Below are 8,523 nucleotides of genomic sequence, written 5' to 3'. Positions count from 1 at the left end.
AAATATATCATATTTTGACGATAAAAAACCGGTACAATATATAACGTATTTTGACAGTTAAAAACTGCCACAAAATATATCATATTTTGACGGTTAAAAATCGTCATAAAATATATCATATTTTGACAATTAAAAGTTATAAAAAATGTTTAAAATATTTTTAAATTTTTTTAATATTCTAAAAGTATTTAGTAATTGTTTTTCATTCATATGTTAACCAATATTTTATTTATCTATTTTATTTAAAATTATTTTTTATTTACTTATTTATTACAGAAAATACTAATCTCTATTTACTTATTTATTAAATTATTAAATATATGTGAAAGTCTTTCTACATGGGTAAGGTCAATGAAAGAAACTTGGACAACATGTTCTTTACAAATATTTACCTGCCTAATCAACAGGATTATGTTCTCTTTTCTCCATAAAAAAGTGATCAAGATTTTTCATTAACTCTACCATTAACTACACCAAACAACACTACAAAATCCCATATACTTTTAGGCAATAAGCAAGGAAATAGTATGTTGCAATGCAAATTACAAATTATAAATTGCAAAATGAAGGATTGAAAAAATCTTAACATATGTAAGAGATAAGTCAAATTAATCTAACTAAGTCTTGGAATATCATAACATGTACTTCAAACTCCATGAAAATTACTATCAAGTGATGATCCTCCGCGTGATGTTGGCAGTTCTTGACCACTCTCTTCATTCTGTGAAATTAAAATTTAAAATCATATCATATTAACATATTTAAAAAGAATACACAAGATATTAAATTATACACATAAACTATAAAGCACTTACAATTACATTAGTCTCATTATCAAACATGACACACAACTCATGAGGAATATGCCCTTCCTTAATTTGGATATATGCAAGCATGACATTTTTAATGTCTTTAAATTTTCTTCAAAAGTTGCTAACTTTTTCCTCAGACTAATAACTTCCTCTTTCAATTGAGAACTTTCAGTTGAACCAGAATTTGAGAAATTGTGCCCTGCATTACTAAATCTATTGGTGGATTGAAATGCAACATTATGAAGACCTCCTAGTCCTAAGCAACGTACACATCCAGAATGATCCTTTCTCAACACTTTACTAACACAATCATCAGCTAGGATTTCATTAGAATTAACACTTTGACTCATTTCTTATGTCATTTTCTCGTTTAAATATAAAAGTGCACATGAATATTGATTTCTTCTACATTTCATTCACAAACTATAGTAAAATACAATTGCCATTATAATCCAACATACTCAAAGACAAGGAATGCATGAATATTTCTTCCATCTAGATTTATTACAATATTTGCAATTCTCCAATTTTTCATCTTCTCCCTAGTACAACATAAAATTTTTTGGGCAAACATTTATCTTGGTATAATTAAGACCAAGCTTGTGTATCACCTTCTTTGGCTCATAAAATGAAATAGAAAATTTTCCATATTCAAATGCGTTTGTTAATAACTCTAAAATCATCATCATAACCTTGTTAGTCATACCACACAAACATTTTATATGATACAACCTTAATAGAAAAGACAACTTTGAGTACTTTTGACATCCTTCATACAACTCTTGGTTACAATCTCTAAGCAACTCAATATATTCTTCATTTGGCATGGTTTCTACAAATTCATAAGGTCCTTCATATACATCATAATTCACATCATCGTTATCGTTTTTATTCATCCCAAATACATCATTTATCATTATCGATGACCGGATTTTCATTTTGTGATGGCACATTTACTACATTTGTATCTCTTGATTGCATTGTGTCATATGTTTCTCCATGCCAAATCCAAACTTTGTATTTTTTTAGAAACTTCTTACAAATTAAGTGGTTAAAAACAATGTCTCTGGTTTCCCATTTATTATAGTGACATCTAGGACAAGGACACCTTATTGTACCATTGACAGATCTGTATTCAAATGCAAAGTCTAGAAACTTATTTAACACATCTAGATATCCAGTAGTATTTTGTGGCATATCAATCCATGACTTATCCATTAGTAAATCTGTGTAGCTGAGTTCAAGGAGAAAAAACTAGTTGTAAATAATTGGATATAAATAGGGGCTCAATGAGATTAGAAGTTGTAAACACTAAAATAGTAAACATAAGTGTCCAAACATAATACTTCACAGAACTTGTAGAAAAAAGGTATCTTCAGAATTTGTTACGATGTTATATGTGTGCTATCAAGGACCAACTTTACTCAAACTATAAACTGTAAGGCAAAAACTTGTGATTGGTTGCATAACTATTAGGGAAAATCCAAAATTACATTAATTGAGATGTTAGAGTGACTGGATATTATATATAAAGGGGAGGCAACTCTCACCCCTTGAACCACCTTAAAGGTTTGAGTAAAATCCAAATGCAAAAATTTAAGAATATCCAACATACCCCCCACTCACTCAAGAACCATTTGGGCTTGTGCATAGACAAAGCAGGTTCACCCTACATTGTGCTGAAATTTATGTTGAATTAGAATGGAAAGGGGATTGAACTTTAAATAATTTGGTTAAAAGGCTCTTATGTCACGTCAATGACCAACTCCCTTAAAGGATTGCATTGTTGCATACACATATAGCCTAATGAATGGTTTTATATGGAATGTATGTTTTCAAACTAAAAAAGTTAAATGTTTAGCTAGAAAACAATGACAAACAACATCAAAATAAAATGAAATGGAATAAAACTTGATTTTAGTAACAGTCAAATCACATTACAAAAGAGCTTCAGAAGTAAACACTTGAGCTCATAATGGACACATAAACTTATCTTACTTGTTCTCCTATGTTAGATCCACCAACCATAGAAAGCCATTTTGCACAATAAATTGTTGCTTCAATATCCTGGACAAAATGAACAACAATGAGCAGTCTGAATTACTTTGGCAAAACCAGAAATCATGCAACCAAACAAATACATATAATAAAAGGGAAATTCCAGATGACTGATATTTTCATATGACTGAGGCTGTGCATGATGATCTATCTAGAGCCTTGTAAATGGAAGATCCCACTTTCCAAAGTACAAAACATAGAAGGAAGGGAGGAGATCGATGAAATTTTATTTGAATAAAGGTATTATTAGATCATATTTAGTTTTTGGTACACTTTAGATAATGTTGTAGTAAAATAAATGGATAAACGACTCTTAACTAGAACAATAGCTATGTTGAAATGAACGAGAGTTGTCAAATTTTTCTAAACAAAAATAATGAAAATTGTTTGTTATGTATGAAATCAATCATTATCGATAATAATTGGTTTGGGTAGTAATAAAGATGTGGAAAGAAAAATCAATTAATTATTGTTGTGGCATAAGAGATTTTGTATGGTTGATGATGCGTGGATACCATGGAAAGGGTGAAAGATTTGTGATAGCGAGTGGTAGAGATTCTGCTCTGTTGAACAAGGGATGTGTTTCTTGAAAGACCATCATATGATTCCACCAAACTAGAGACAAGTTGCAAAAAAGGGCATGATCAGGACTAGTGATGGGCGCTGGATTCAGCCTTAACGACCAAACCATGAGGTTCATCCTATTTAATTTTGTTGACAAGTAGACATAGCATTCATCTCAAGTTAGATGATAATTTCTAAAATTTGTATTGTTGTACAAGTAGCCGTTCATGGTGGTCAGGTTTTTAGTATATATAAACTTGTGATGAAGTTATATCAACCTAATCAATATCCAAAATACACTGATATTACCCATGAAGATTGGAATGACACTTTAAGAGTTTTCTTTGTGAAAGACTTGGAGGATGCTATTGAAAGTCACATGGCATTGCTTTCTAAAATTAGTGGCATAAAAAAATTCAAGACATATCAACAATCAAATTATTCAAACAACTCAAAAGATACTCATGACAATGGATCAGAATCAGAGACAAAAGGTAAAAATAATGACGATGATGATGAAGATGGTGTTGTTGAAGACATTGAAGGGTATGAAGATCTTGGATCAGATGCACAAAAAAGAAAACGACAATGTACTGATGAGGTTGATTATGAAGATGGTCTAGAAGAGGAAATACATGATGGTGAGCTGTAAGAGGAATTTGAAAATGATAAGGATGGCAGTGATGTGGATGTTAATGAGAATGATAATGCCATGACACTTGATACTAATAATTCTGAAGGACTTGAAAAATCCTCCAAGTCCAAGTCCATTACTGAAAAAAAAAGTATAAAATGGGAAAAGAAAAAAATCTAGAGCAATAGCAAAAAAAAAATATGACAGGGTAATTTTTGTGAAAGCTGAAAAGAACCATTTCGAGATCCACTTATCGGTGAACCTCATATTTTGCTAGCTTAGGTACTTTTAGCTAATTTCTCTTTACTATGTTGTATAAATTTTACGGTTGATGCCTTTCTATATAGCTATGAAAGTTTAGGTTATTATTTTCTTAAAACTAAAAATAGTTTATTTGTATACTCTTGGGTAATATAAATGCCAAAAGCAAAGTGTCGCAACCAAAATCGCGACGGGAAGACAACTCAAAAAAGAAAACGGGTTTAAAAAAGATTTAGGAGTCGCCATCATAGTTATTCTGGAAAACTATGGAAAACCATAAAGATAAGACAAGTCTGCGAAAAATCATATTTTGGATTCGGGAGTCGGTTACGCGTAGGGAAGGTGTTAGCACCCTACTGCGCCCGCCCAAGGGCGATACCTTTAATTAAAATGCAAAGTTGATGTGGTTTTCAAAATATTAATTTTCTCCCAAAATAATAAGACAAAAATGCTAAAAAAGAAACAGAAATATATTTTTTTAATTTTTTTGGGCCCGACAAGGATTGACCTTGGTCCTACGTATTCTCATTCAAAATGAGAAATCAGGGTTACTTAGTTCTTTAAAAGATATTTGTTGGAAAATGTTGATATTTTGTTATTTTGAGAATTTTGTATTTTTTTTGTATTTTTGAATTACTTGAAAATATGTGTCACATGATGCGAGCGGTCGGACAGACACTGAAAAGGAAAGAAAATTATTTTTAGTATTTTTTAAATTATTTGGAAGAAAGTGCCACACCGCGCGAGCGGCCGGACAGACACAACAAAAATTAAAAGAGAATTATTTTGATATTTTTTGAAAACGGGTGTCACACGGTGCAAATGACAGGACAGACACAAGAAAAGTGAAAGAGAACATTTTTCATTTTTTAGATTCTTTTTGTAATTTTTAATAATTTTCAAATATTTGGTTTTTTAGGATAATGAAAATAAAAAAATACAAAAAAAATACAAAATATACAAAAAAATAATAAAATAATAAAATAATAAAAATAAAATAAATAATAAAAATAAAATAAATAAATGAACGAAAATAAATAAATAATAATAATAAACATAAAAAATAAATAAATACATAAAAAGAAATAATTTAATTAAGAAGGATGAAAGTGGAAAACAAAATATCGGGGTGTGTGAGTGATTAGTGGGAGGTATATGAAGTAAATGGGGTGTGTTTATTAAAGGTGGTGGTGTGGCTAGTAAAATATAAAACAAATTCAAAATAGTACAAAGTGTATGAAGGGGTGCGGAATTAGTAATTGTGGAGGTGCGCAAGGAAGTAAAAATGCAGCAAAAGCCCAACAAACAAAAAACAAGGCGACGGGGGTGCAGGGTTATCATAAACGGAGGTGCGCGAAGAAAAGAAATGATAAACATGTGAATGAGATAAAAAAAGAAAGTGGTGCATGTGGTAGCGGAGGGGTGTGGAGGCCGAAAGAAAGGGGTGCGTGGAGCAAAAGGGGCTGATCCAATTTTCCTAAGACACATTAAAACCTAATTAACCTAATGTCTTCTCTACTGCATCTCTTCTTCCCATCACCGCACACCACACCGTCCGTGCCGCCACCGCACCTCCCGCCACCAGCGAGAGGCCACGCCGTCGACGCCAGCCACCATCGGCAATGTCGTCGGCAAGAACCAAACCCCCTGAGTCGCTTCTCTTCCTTGCTTCTTCTTCCCGCGTGCGAGACGGTGACTATGACCACCGCCGTGAACGCCACTGGCAGCGTCTGTGACCACTGCCGTGAACGCCGCTGCCGCAGCATCTATGACCACCACCGTGAACGCCGCTACCGCAGCGTCTATGACCACCGCCGTGAACGCCGCTGCCGCCGGTGCTCGACTATCCCCTTCTGCGAGAAAGAAAGGTGCGCGACCACTTTGAGGCTCGTCACCACCGTGCCAGCCACCGCGATTGGGTCTGCCACCATCGCGCGGCCACACTCCACCGTCAAGACCTCCGAATCGCCGGCGGCGAGGTTGATGAAACTGGTTTTGGGTTCTGGGTTATCATGTGAAGGCGAATGGAGTGTATTACGTGACGCTGATGTTAGTTGCTATGGTTGGATTCTGGTTCTTTTTTTTTATTATTATTATTATTTTAGATGACACAGGGACATTGTAAATGGAGATGGAGGTTACAACATATCACAATGGCTTTCACAGATACATGCACATGAATCAACAAGCAAAAGAACATAATACAACAGAACATCATACTCGCTTATTTAATGATGCACCACAAGTTACATACATTTCAGTTCATATTTACGGCATCGTTACTTACCTCTTGCTCCTTCACTCGTGTTGCTCCTTTTTCTTTTCACTGCAGGAAGTGTCTTTTTTTTCTTGCTTTGTTGCTCTTCCCTCTGTGATCTTGTGAGAACGCCCCGATTTGTTTTCCCCCTTTTGCTTATGTGTGGACCATTGCACTTTAGTCATAGTTGCACTGCTATGCTCAGACTGCCTCCCCTGGTTCCTGCCACAGTGATACACCAATACCCAACCTTTCTTCTTTTTGTGTCCAAAAACCCCCCAATAACAAGATAACGTATGAATCTGGCCATATTTTGCATGGCAGAGTCAAGTCAAATGACTTTCATTATTATTTTTTTATTTTATATATTTTATTATTTTTTTTAAGAGCAGAAAAACAAAATGGTGTGAAAATGAAATAAAATAAAATTTGAAATTAAAATAAGATAAGGAAAAATAGCATAGAAATAAAACAAAACAAAATAAATAAAAAGTAAGACAAAATAAAAAAAAAGGGGCATCTATATACACGTCCAAATTAATGTTGACCCCCCCCCTTTTTTATATAATGTTTTTTTTTTCTTTTTTTCTTTTTAAAATTAATTTTTTAGTTAATTATTTTTATTAACCGGACAAAATTGAGTTGACACAAAGTACCTGATCTTCGGCATTATAAATGCTTAGAAAAACAACACCTTCTACCAACACTAAAATTAGTTTAATTTATATACTTTCCATTTTGTAAATTATGGTTTTTCGAAGCTAGTGTTGGTTACTTTTTCATTAGAAAATCTTGGTGATGTTAAAAATGTGCTAGCATGATTTCAAGAAACAGACGAGACGTGACCATTCCTCCATCTTTTTCTTATCCTATGTATATATTCTAAGGAAATTGTGAAGTGAACTATGGTCTAGAAGCAAATAGGGCTGTTGTTGCCCGTTGGGTATATATATGTCACTCCCTATTTTACTTATAGAACTTAACAGTTTTCAACTTAAATATATGCATATTGCCTAGAGAACAAAAAATATTTAGAATTCTAGCTTCATAAATTTCTAATACAAGATCCAAAATAGTAAATGAAGAACATAGATAAATATCTCAACAATGTTCTAACGAGGTAATTGCTTCTTGAGCTTAACCCTGTACGATTTCAATTCTAGATCGAACCTCTACAACTTTTCCTTCCACCACGACAAAAATTTCCATTAAATCAAGAGACCTTATGCTAATGAAAATGGATAAAGCAAACTAATAGCATAATCAATTGGTTTAGGGTTCCAAAAATAAAGAGGAACAGAAAGAAGAAAATCTACCTTCAAAATGTGAATCTAGGACAAAAAAACGTGAAGCTCGAATGATGTCATCGGTTATCATCTTCAAAGGTAACAAATCCTCGACCACATTTCTCAACTAACACTCATTTAGACACTTTAAAGTGAAATTGAGGAATGGGCTTTCACTGTATATAAATTTAACATCTCAATATAAAAAATTTAAAATTTAATTATATAAAATTAAAATAACATTAAAAAATTTGACGGTAAAATAAAACTAATAGAAATGTAAATATTTGTAGTATTTTATTTAGCTGTCAGAAAAAAATCGCTAATAAAAAATACATTTTTTGTAGTGAGGAAGGGATCAAGTGGATTTGAAGGTAGAGTTGATATTGTTTCTTTTAAGAGATTTGAAGGTGATGATGGTAGAGTGGATTTAAGAGTGAAGTTTATGAGTAATTTGACTGATGTGACATATTAAAAAAAGTTTTAATAGATATAAAAGTAAGTTTATCAAATTGTTTTTGGTGTTAAAAGTACTATAAAATTGTATTTAGATGAGTTAGAACTATTTTTATAATTTTTTTTCAATGAATGAAATTTAAAAAAAATAAAGATACTATATATTTGGTATGAAAAAAATTAAATATTTAAATA

General features: G+C 32.4%; 1 long non-coding RNA gene across 1 annotated transcript; it reads right to left on the bottom strand.

Moving 5' to 3' along the window:
- Positions 1-367: 367 nt before the first annotated feature.
- LOC114162905 (uncharacterized) lies at positions 368-7,009 on the bottom strand. Its single transcript, XR_003599312.2, has 3 exons — positions 6,617-7,009; positions 2,811-2,879; positions 368-721 (listed from the first exon to the last, which is right to left on the bottom strand). It is a non-coding gene; the product is annotated as an uncharacterized LOC114162905 (long non-coding RNA).
- Positions 7,010-8,523: the final 1,514 nt, after the last annotated feature.

Source organism: Vigna unguiculata, chromosome 9 (genome assembly GCF_037176805.1).
Source record: "Vigna unguiculata cultivar grain cowpea cultivar isolate G323 ecotype 2 chromosome 9, ASM3717680v1, whole genome shotgun sequence".
NCBI lineage: Eukaryota > Viridiplantae > Streptophyta > Magnoliopsida > Fabales > Fabaceae > Vigna > Vigna unguiculata.
This window is presented reverse-complemented; position numbering and strand designations above follow the sequence as displayed.